We start from the raw sequence: 12060 nt of genomic DNA, 5'->3' as shown, positions 1-12060 counted from the left end.
TTTAAAGGGGCAGCAACATAGTACTGCGCATGTCTGGAGTCAGTGATTATTGTAGGCTTTTAAGTGTCAACAAACAGTTGAACTTTTTAAAAGCTGTCAATACCTTATTAAATAATATGCAATATTATATTGAAAACTATGTTAATTGACAGTTTGTGGTCATTTTTTTTGTTTTGTTAAAAGTCTCCCACATGTACCAAAAGCTCATAAGTCAGTATTAGAATTTCACTGAAGTTCATTGTGTCATGGCTCTAGAGCTATTGCACATCTCTTAAACATGACACTCCCCCTTTAAAGGAAAGTAAAAAAAAATCAAAATTGTTGGTGGGGGTCTCTGCTGTGTTTGTTTTCTTTTTAGTTTTGTTCTATTATTATTATTATTTTCTTTTTTAGAGGGGGAGGGGAATTCAGCTAAAAATAGCCAAGGGTCAATTCAAGCAACTAGTACAAAAGATGTTTTTTGCAGTCCTTTATTCAATATATTCAAGGTTATCATGCAATTCTGTTGTTTGACTGCATATATATATATATTTTTTCTTTCTTTTCATTACAAGTTCTATATGTGTAAGTGGTGACCATAGCTATGATTACTATTATTTAGAATAATTTTGTACCTACTAAAAGAAAACAACTTGACTGCAAAACACTTACTGTAGGGCACTCGATATTAGGCATTACTTTCATGTGGATGTAAGGTTGAAATGTCAAAACCTTCATTAACCCGTGAACTACGCTTTAGCGTACTACACTTTGTTGTGATCTGATTCTATTGTTCTTTTTTGTGTTTTACTAACTATTACCGTTTAACTATCACACTTTGTTTCACGGGTTAATGAAAACCACTCTAATTACTTACAGTAATTCTTTTTTAATATTATTATTTACTTGTATAATTTAGATGAGCAATACATATTTCTTCTTGGCCTTGTAGAGCTCATCTCGTTCCTCATAAATAACAAACAAAATGAAGTTTGTTCTTATTTGGAGCAAAGGAATCTACATTAGTTTTCTAATCAGATAATTGTTTTTTTAACACTCACCTGTTATTTTAACAGCTCTTACTTGAGTTTGCTTGTCTCAGAAATAGACCTTGCTTAATAAACAAAGACATGTTACAAACTTATTTAATAATAGGTAACAACTGCAATATTGTATGAAGAGAGTGCCCCTCTCTTCCCCCTGCTATTGTTGAAATTATGCTCAATAAACTTTTACCTCTTCCCTCTCCACCAGTTAAGCATTCTATGTATGCTTCCCTGTACAAAATGCACCCCTTCAAATAGAACATTAAACTTCACATACTTGTTTACTTCATCAAACTCTTTGCTTTGTGTTTTTTGTTAACTTCCTATGAACAAATTGAATACATATAATCAATAAATCTAGCAAGCTTATTTTTCAAACTCACTTTTTTTTATTATTTTTGCGCAAAACCTATCAGGATTAGGGGGGTCAAGCACAAAGAAAGAAAACGAATAAAAAAAACGCCCATTGGCCTGGGATCGAACCCGGTCTGAAGAACAAAACGGAAACCATACATACGGATTACCCAATCGGTATGGCAGCACAAGGCTTTTACGGAAGGCTGTAAAGAACCGGAAGGCCCCAAGCACCGATATTTCCGAGCGAATATGCTGTACAACACTCTTGCAAGGTTATCCCAACCCGCGCATTAATGGGGAGGACAATAACCAGGATCCCAGGCCTGTAATACGGTTACGCCACGCACAGCTCGCCGAGATTGTGGATGACAAAAAATAGAGGTCTATTTGGGCGTCTTGGGTCCCTTGGGGACTCGCCATGCGCACGGGCGCATCTCTTTAATTGTGTACATGACATCAAATTTGCGAAGAAAAAAGACGCTGTTTTGGTATCATGTGAAAATCATAAAATAAATAGAAATAAAGACGTAAGGGGGGAGAATATTGACATCTTCATATTAGAATATTGACAAAATCCGCAATTTTGTCTACGCTGACTAAGTAAAGCTGTATTTTACTTTAAAGGGGCAGCAACATAGTACTGCGCATGTCTGGAGTCAGTGATTATTGTAGGCTTTTAAGTGTCAACAAACAGTTGAACTTTTTAAAAGCTGTCAATACCTTATTAAATAATATGCAATATTATATTGAAAACTATGTTAATTGACAGTTTGTGGTCATTTTTTTTGTTTTGTTAAAAGTCTCCCACATGTACCAAAAGCTCATAAGTCAGTATTAGAATTTCACTGAAGTTCATTGTGTCATGGCTCTAGAGCTATTGCACATCTCTTAAACATGACACTCCCCCTTTAAAGGAAAGTAAAAAAAAATCAAAATTGTTGGTGGGGGTCTCTGCTGTGTTTGTTTTCTTTTTAGTTTTGTTCTATTATTATTATTATTTTCTTTTTTAGAGGGGGAGGGGAATTCAGCTAAAAATAGCCAAGGGTCAATTCAAGCAACTAGTACAAAAGATGTTTTTTGCAGTCCTTTATTCAATATATTCAAGGTTATCATGCAATTCTGTTGTTTGACTGCATATATATATATATTTTTTCTTTCTTTTCATTACAAGTTCTATATGTGTAAGTGGTGACCATAGCTATGATTACTATTATTTAGAATAATTTTGTACCTACTAAAAGAAAACAACTTGACTGCAAAACACTTACTGTAGGGCACTCGATATTAGGCATTACTTTCATGTGGATGTAAGGTTGAAATGTCAAAACCTTCATTAACCCGTGAACTACGCTTTAGCGTACTACACTTTGTTGTGATCTGATTCTATTGTTCTTTTTTGTGTTTTACTAACTATTACCGTTTAACTATCACACTTTGTTTCACGGGTTAATGAAAACCACTCTAATTACTTACAGTAATTCTTTTTTAATATTATTATTTACTTGTATAATTTAGATGAGCAATACATATTTCTTCTTGGCCTTGTAGAGCTCATCTCGTTCCTCATAAATAACAAACAAAATGAAGTTTGTTCTTATTTGGAGCAAAGGAATCTACATTAGTTTTCTAATCAGATAATTGTTTTTTTAACACTCACCTGTTATTTTAACAGCTCTTACTTGAGTTTGCTTGTCTCAGAAATAGACCTTGCTTAATAAACAAAGACATGTTACAAACTTATTTAATAATAGGTAACAACTGCAATATTGTATGAAGAGAGTGCCCCTCTCTTCCCCCTGCTATTGTTGAAATTATGCTCAATAAACTTTTACCTCTTCCCTCTCCACCAGTTAAGCATTCTATGTATGCTTCCCTGTACAAAATGCACCCCTTCAAATAGAACATTAAACTTCACATACTTGTTTACTTCATCAAACTCTTTGCTTTGTGTTTTTTGTTAACTTCCTAGGAACAAATTGAATACATATAATCAATAAATCTAGCAAGCTTATTTTGCAAACTCACTTTTTTTATTATTTTTGCGCAAAACCTATCAGGATTAAGGGGGTCCAGCACAAAGGAAAAAAAACGAATTAAAAAAAAAGCACATTGGCCTGGGATCGAACCCGGTCTGAAGAACAAAACGGAAACCATACATACGGATTACCCAATCGGTATGGCAGCACAAGGCTTTTACGGAAGGCTGTAAAGAACCGGAAGGCCCCAAGCACCGATATTTCCGAGCGAATATGCTGTACAACACTCTTGCAAGGTTATCCCAACCCGCGCATTAATGGGGAGGACAATAACCAGGATCCCAGGCCTGTAATACGGTTACGCCACGCACAGCTCGCCGAGATTGTGGATGACAAAAAATAGAGGTCTATTTGGGCGTCTTGGGTCCCTTGGGGACTCGCCATGCGCACGGGCGCATCTCTTTAATTGTGTACATGACATCAAATTTGCGAAGAAAAAAGACGCTGTTTTGGTATCATGTGAAAATCATAAAATAAATAGAAATAAAGACGTAAGGGGGGAGAATATTGACATCTTCATATTAGAATATTGACAAAATCCGCAATTTTGTCTACGCTGACTAAGTAAAGCTGTATTTTACTTTAAAGGGGCAGCAACATAGTACTGCGCATGTCTGGAGTCAGTGATTATTGTAGGCTTTTAAGTGTCAACAAACAGTTGAACTTTTTAAAAGCTGTCAATACCTTATTAAATAATATGCAATATTATATTGAAAACTATGTTAATTGACAGTTTGTGGTCATTTTTTTTGTTTTGTTAAAAGTCTCCCACATGTACCAAAAGCTCATAAGTCAGTATTAGAATTTCACTGAAGTTCATTGTGTCATGGCTCTAGAGCTATTGCAAATCTCTTAAACATGACACTCCCCCTTTAAAGGAAAGTAAAAAAAAATCAAAATTGTTGGTGGGGGTCTCTGCTGTGTTTGTTTTCTTTTTAGTTTTGTTCTGTTATTATTATTATTTTCTTTTTTAGAGGGGGAGGGGAATTCAGCTAAAAATAGCCAAGGGTCAATTCAAGCAACTAGTACAAAAGATGTTTTTTGCAGTCCTTTATTCAATATATTCAAGGTTATCATGCAATTCTGTTGTTTGACTGCATATATATATATATTTTTTCTTTCTTTTCATTACAAGTTCTATATGTGTAAGTGGTGACCATAGCTATGATTACTATTATTTAGAATAATTTTGTACCTACTAAAAGAAAACAACTTGACTGCAAAACACTTACTGTAGGGCACTCGATATTAGGCATTACTTTCATGTGGATGTAAGGTTGAAATGTCAAAACCTTCATTAACCCGTGAACTACGCTTTAGCGTGCTACACTTTGTTGTGATCTGATTCTATTGTTCTTTTTTGTGTTTTACTAACTATTACCGTTTAACTATCACACTTTGTTTCACGGGTTAATGAAAACCACTCTAATTACTTACAGTAATTCTTTTTTAATATTATTATTTACTTGTATAATTTAGATGAGCAATACATATTTCTTCTTGGCCTTGTAGAGCTCATCTCGTTCCTCATAAATAACAAACAAAATGAAGTTTGTTCTTATTTGGAGCAAAGGAATCTACATTAGTTTTCTAATCAGATAATTGTTTTTTTAACACTCACCTGTTATTTTAACAGCTCTTACTTGAGTTTGCTTGTCTCAGAAATAGACCTTGCTTAATAAACAAAGACATGTTACAAACTTATTTAATAATAGGTAACAACTGCAATATTGTATGAAGAGAGTGCCCCTCTCTTCCCCCTGCTATTGTTGAAATTATGCTCAATAAACTTTTACCTCTTCCCTCTCCACCAGTTAAGCATTCTATGTATGCTTCCCTGTACAAAATGCACCCCTTCAAATAGAACATTAAACTTCACATACTTGTTTACTTCATCAAACTCTTTGCTTTGTGTTTTTTGTTAACTTCCTATGAACAAATTGAATACATATAATCAATAAATCCAGCAAGCTTATTTTGCAAACTCACTTTTTTTTATTATTTTTGCGCAAAACCTATCAGGATTAGGGGGGTCAAGCACAAAGAAAGAAAACGAATAAAAAAAACGCCCATTGGCCTGGGATCGAACCCGGTCTGAAGAACAAAACGGAAACCATACATACGGATTACCCAATCGGTATGGCAGCACAAGGCTTTTACGGAAGGCTGTAAAGAACCGGAAGGCCCCAAGCACCGATATTTCCGAGCGAATATGCTGTACAACACTCTTGCAAGGTTATCCCAACCCGCGCATTAATGGGGAGGACAATAACCAGGATCCCAGGCCTGTAATACGGTTACGCCACGCACAGCTCGCCGAGATTGTGGATGACAAAAAATAGAGGTCTATTTGGGCGTCTTGGGTCCCTTGGGGACTCGCCATGCGCACGTGCGCATCTCTTTAATTGTGTACATGACATCAAATTTGCGAAGAAAAAAGACGCTGTTTTGGTATCATGTGAAAAGCATAAAATAAATAGAAATAAAGACGTAAGGGGGGAGAATATTGACATATTCATATTAGAATATTGACAAAATCCGCAATATTGTCTACGCTGACTAAGTAAAGCTGTATTTTACTTTAAAGGGGCAGCAACATAGTACTGCGCATGTCTGGAGTCAGTGATTATTGTAGGCTTTTAAGTGTCAACAAACAGTTGAACTTTTTAAAAGCTGTCAATACCTTATTAAATAATGTGCAATATTATATTGAAAACTATGTTAATTGACAGTTTGTGGTCATTTTTTTTGTTTTGTTAAAAGTCTCCCACATGTACCAAAAGCTCATAAGTCAGTATTAGAATTTCACTGAAGTTCATTGTGTCATGGCTCTAGAGCTATTGCACATCTCTTAAACATGACACTCCCCCTTTAAAGGAAAGTAAAAAAAAATCAAAATTGTTGGTGGAGGTCTCTGTTGTGTTTGTTTTCTTTTTAGTTTTGTTCTATTATTATTATTATTTTCTTTTTTAGAGGGGGAGGGGAATTCAGCTAAAAATAGCCAAGGGTCAATTCAAGCAACTAGTACAAAAGATGTTTTTTGCAGTCCTTTATTCAATATATTCAAGGTTATCATGCAATTCTGTTGTTTGACTGCATATATATATATATTTTTTCTTTCTTTTCATTACAAGTTCTATATGTGTAAGTGGTGACCATAGCTATGATTACTATTATTTAGAATAATTTTGTACCTACTAAAAGAAAACAACTTGACTGCAAAACACTTACTGTAGGGCACTCGATATTAGGCATTACTTTCATGTGGATGTAAGGTTGAAATGTCAAAACCTTCATTAACCCGTGAACTACGCTTTAGCGTACTACACTTTGTTGTGATCTGATTCTATTGTTCTTTTTTGTGTTTTACTAACTATTACCGTTTAACTATCACACTTTGTTTCACGGGTTAATGAAAACCACTCTAATTACTTACAGTAATTCTTTTTTAATATTATTATTTACTTGTATAATTTAGATGAGCAATACATATTTCTTCTTGGCCTTGTAGAGCTCATCTCGTTCCTCATAAATAACAAACAAAATGAAGTTTGTTCTTATTTGGAGCAAAGGAATCTACATTAGTTTTCTAATCAGATAATTGTTTTTTTAACACTCACCTGTTATTTTAACAGCTCTTACTTGAGTTTGCTTGTCTCAGAAATAGACCTTGCTTAATAAACAAAGACATGTTACAAACTTATTTAATAATAGGTAACAACTGCAATATTGTATGAAGAGAGTGCCCCTCTCTTCCCCCTGCTATTGTTGAAATTATGCTCAATAAACTTTTACCTCTTCCCTCTCCACCAGTTAAGCATTCTATGTATGCTTCCCTGTACAAAATGCACCCCTTCAAATAGAACATTAAACTTCACATACTTGTTTACTTCATCAAACTCTTTGCTTTGTGTTTTTTGTTAACTTCCTATGAACAAATTGAATACATATAATCAATAAATCCAGCAAGCTTATTTTGCAAACTCACTTTTTTTATTATTTTTGCGCAAAACCTATCAGGATTAGGGGGGTCAAGCACAAAGAAAGAAAACGAATAAAAAAAACGCCCATTGGCCTGGGATCGAACCCGGTCTGAAGAACAAAACGGAAACCATACATACGGATTACCCAATCGGTATGGCAGCACAAGGCTTTTACGGAAGGCTGTGAAGAACCCGAAGGCCCCAAGCACCGATATTTCCGAGCGAATATGCTGTACAACACTCTTGCAAGGTTATCCCAACCCGCGCATTAATTGGGAGGACAATAACCAGGATCCCAGGCCTGTAATACGGTTACGCCACGCACAGCTCGCCGAGATTGTGGATGACAAAAAATAGAGGTCTATTTGGGCGTCTTGGGTCCCTTGGGGACTCGCCATGCGCACGTGCGCATCTCTTTAATTGTGTACATGACATCAAATTTGCGAAGAAAAAAGACGCTGTTTTGGTATCATGTGAAAAGCATAAAATAAATAGAAATAAAGACGTAAGGGGGGAGAATATTGACATATTCATATTAGAATATTGACAAAATCCGCAATATTGTCTACGCTGACTAAGTAAAGCTGTATTTTACTTTAAAGGGGCAGCAACATAGTACTGCGCATGTCTGGAGTCAGTGCTTATTGTAGGCTTTTAAGTGTCAACAAACAGTTGAACTTTTTAAAAGCTGTCAATACCTTATTAAATAATATGCAATATTATATTGAAAACTATGTTAATTGACAGTTTGTGGTCATTTTTTTGTTTTGTTAAAAGTCTCCCACATGTACCAAAAGCTCATAAGTCAGTATTAGAATTTCACTGAAGTTCATTGTGTCAGGGCTCTATAGCTATTGCAAATCTCTTAAACATGACACTCCCCCTTTAAAGGAAAGTAAAAAAAAATCAAAATGGTTGGTGGAGGTCTCTGTTGTGTTTGTTTTCTTTTTAGTTTTGTTCTATTATGATTATTATTTTCCTTTTTAGAGGGGGAGGGGAATTCAGCTAAAAATAGCCAAGGGTCAATTCAAGCAACTAGTACAAAAGATGTTTTTTTGCAGTCCTTTATTCAATATATTCAAGGTTATCATGCAATTCTGTTGTTTGACTGCATATATATATTTTTTTTTCTTTCTTTTTATTACAAGTGCTATATGTGTAACTGGTGACCATAGCTATGATTACTATTATTTAGAATAATTTTTTACCTACTAAAAGAAAACAACTTGACTGCAAAACACTTACTGTAGGGCACTCGATATTAGGCATTACTTTCATGTGGATGTAAGGTTGAAATGTCAAAACCTTCATTAACCCGTGAACTACGCTTTAGCGTATTACACTTTGTTGTGATCTGATTCTATTGTTCTTTTTTGTGTTTTACTAACTATTACCGTTTAACTATCACACTTTGTTTCACGGGTTAATGAAAACCACTCTAATTACTTACAGTAATTCTTTTTTAATATTATTATTTACTTGTATAATTTAGATGAGCAATACATATTTCTTCTTGGCCTTGTAGAGCTCATCTCGTTCCTCATAAATAACAAACAAAATGAAGTTTGTTCTTATTTGGAGCAAAGGAATCTACATTAGTTTTCTAATCAGATAATTGTTTTTTTTTATCACTCACCTGTTATTTTAACAGCTCTTACTTGAGTTTGCTTGTCTCAGAAATAGACCTTGCTTAATAAACAAAGACATGTTACAAACTTATTTAATAATAGGTAACAACTGCAATATTGTATGAAGAGAGTGCCCCTCTCTTCCCCCTGCTATTGTTGAAATTATGCTCAATAAACTTTTACCTCTTCCCTCTCCACCAGTTAAGCATTCTATGTATGCTTCCCTGTACAAAATGCACCCCTTCAAATAGAACATTAAACTTCACATACTTGTTTACTTCATCAAACTCTTTGCTTTGTGTTTTTTGTTAACTTCCTATGAACAAATTGAATACATATAATCATTAAATCCAGCAAGCTTATTTTGCAAACTCACTTTTTTTATTATTTTTGCGCAAAACCAATCAGGATTAGTGGGGTCAAGCACAAAGAAAGAAAACGAATAAAAAAAAAGCCCATTGGCCTGGGATCGAACCCGGTCTGAAGAACAAAACGGAAACCATACATACGGATTACCCAATCGGTATGGCAGCACAAGGCTTTTACGGAAGGCTGTAAAGAACCCGAAGGCCCCAAGCACCGATATTTCCGAGCGAATATGCTGTACAACACTCTTGCAAGGTTATCCCAACCCGCGCATTAATGGGGAGGACAATAACCAGGATCCCAGGCCTGTAATACGGTTACGCCACGCACAGCTCGCCGAGATTGTGGATGACAAAAAATAGAGGTCTATTTGGGCGTCTTGGGTCCCTTGGGGACTCGCCATGCGCACGGGCGCATCTCTTTTATTGTGTACATGACATCAAATTAGCGAAGAAAAAAGACGCTGTTTTGGTATCATGTGAAAATCATAAAATAAATAGAAATAAAGACGTAAGGGGGGAGAATATTGACATCTTCATATTAGAATATTGACAAAATCCGCAATTTTGTCTACGCTGACTAAGTAAAGCTGTATTTTACTTTAAAGGGGCAGCAACATAGTACTGCGCATGTCTGGAGTCAGTGATTATTGTAGGCTTTTAAGTGTCAACAAACAGTTGAACTTTTTAAAAGCTGTCAATACCTTATTAAATAATATGCAATATTATATTGAAAACTATGTTAATTGACAGTTTGTGGTCATTTTTTTTGTTTTGTTAAAAGTCTCCCACATGTACCAAAAGCTCATAAGTCAGTATTAGAATTTCACTGAAGTTCATTGTGTCATGGCTCTAGAGCTATTGCACATCTCTTAAACATGACACTCCCCCTTTAAAGGAAAGTAAAAAAAAATCAAAATTGTTGGTGGGGGTCTCTGCTGTGTTTGTTTTCTTTTTAGTTTTGTTCTATTATTATTATTATTTTCTTTTTTAGATGGGGAGGGGAATTCAGCTAAAAATAGCCAAGGGTCAAATCAAGCAACTAGTACAAAAGATGTTTTTTGCAGTCCTTTATTCAATATATTCAAGGTTATCATGCAATTCTGTTGTTTGACTGCATATATATATATATTTTTTCTTTCTTTTCATTACAAGTTCTATATGTGTAAGTGGTGACCATAGCTATGATTACTATTATTTAGAATAATTTTGTACCTACTAAAAGAAAACAACTTGACTGCAAAACACTTACTGTAGGGCACTCGATATTAGGCATTACTTTCATGTGGATGTAAGGTTGAAATGTCAAAACCTTCATTAACCCGTGAACTACGCTTTAGCGTACTACACTTTGTTGTGATCTGATTCTATTGTTCTTTTTTGTGTTTTACTAACTATTACCGTTTAACTATCACACTTTGTTTCACGGGTTAATGAAAACCACTCTAATTACTTACAGTAATTCTTTTTTAATATTATTATTTACTTGTATAATTTAGATGAGCAATACATATTTCTTCTTGGCCTTGTAGAGCTCATCTCGTTCCTCATAAATAACAAACAAAATGAAGTTTGTTCTTATTTGGAGCAAAGGAATCTACATTAGTTTTCTAATCAGATAATTGTTTTTTTAACACTCACCTGTTATTTTAACAGCTCTTACTTGAGTTTGCTTGTCTCAGAAATAGACCTTGCTTAATAAACAAAGACATGTTACAAACTTATTTAATAATAGGTAACAACTGCAATATTGTATGAAGAGAGTGCCCCTCTCTTCCCCCTGCTATTGTTGAAATTATGCTCAATAAACTTTTACCTCTTCCCTCTCCACCAGTTAAGCATTCTATGTATGCTTCCCTGTACAAAATGCACCCCTTCAAATAGAACATTAAACTTCACATACTTGTTTACTTCATCAAACTCTTTGCTTTGTGTTTTTTGTTAACTTCCTATGAACAAATTGAATACATATAATCAATAAATCCAGCAAGCTTTTTTTGCAAACTCACTTTTTTTTATTATTTTTGCGCAAAACCTATCAGGATTAGTGGGGTCAAGCACAAAGAAAGAAAACGAATAAAAAAAACGCCCATTGGCCTGGGATCGAACCCGGTCTGAAGAACAAAACGGAAACCATACATACGGATTACCCAATCGGTATGGCAGCACAAGGCTTTTACGGAAGGCTGTAAAGAACCGGAAGGCCCCAAGCACCGATATTTCCGAGCGAATATGCTGTACAACACTCTTGCAAGGTTATCCCAACCCGCGCATTAATGGGGAGGACAATAACCAGGATCCCAGGCCTGTAATACGGTTACGCCACGCACAGCTCGCCGAGATTGTGGATGACAAAAAATAGAGGTCTATTTGGGCGTCTTGGGTCCCTTGGGGACTCGCCATGCGCACGGGCGCATCTCTTTAATTGTGTACATGACATCAAATTTGCGAAGAAAAAAGACGCTGTTTTGGTATCATGTGAAAATCATAAAATAAATAGAAATAAAGACGTAAGGGGGGAGAATATTGACATCTTCATATTAGAATATTGACAAAATCCGCAATTTTGTCTACGCTGACTAAGTAAAGCTGTATTTTACTTTAAAGGGGCAGCAACATAGTACTGCGCATGTCTGGAGTCAGTGATTATTGTAGGCTTTTAAGTG

Source organism: Nematostella vectensis, chromosome 2 (assembly GCF_932526225.1).
Source record: "Nematostella vectensis chromosome 2, jaNemVect1.1, whole genome shotgun sequence".
Classification (NCBI taxonomy): Eukaryota; Metazoa; Cnidaria; class Anthozoa; order Actiniaria; family Edwardsiidae; genus Nematostella; species Nematostella vectensis.
Note: the sequence above shows the minus strand (reverse complement) of the source record.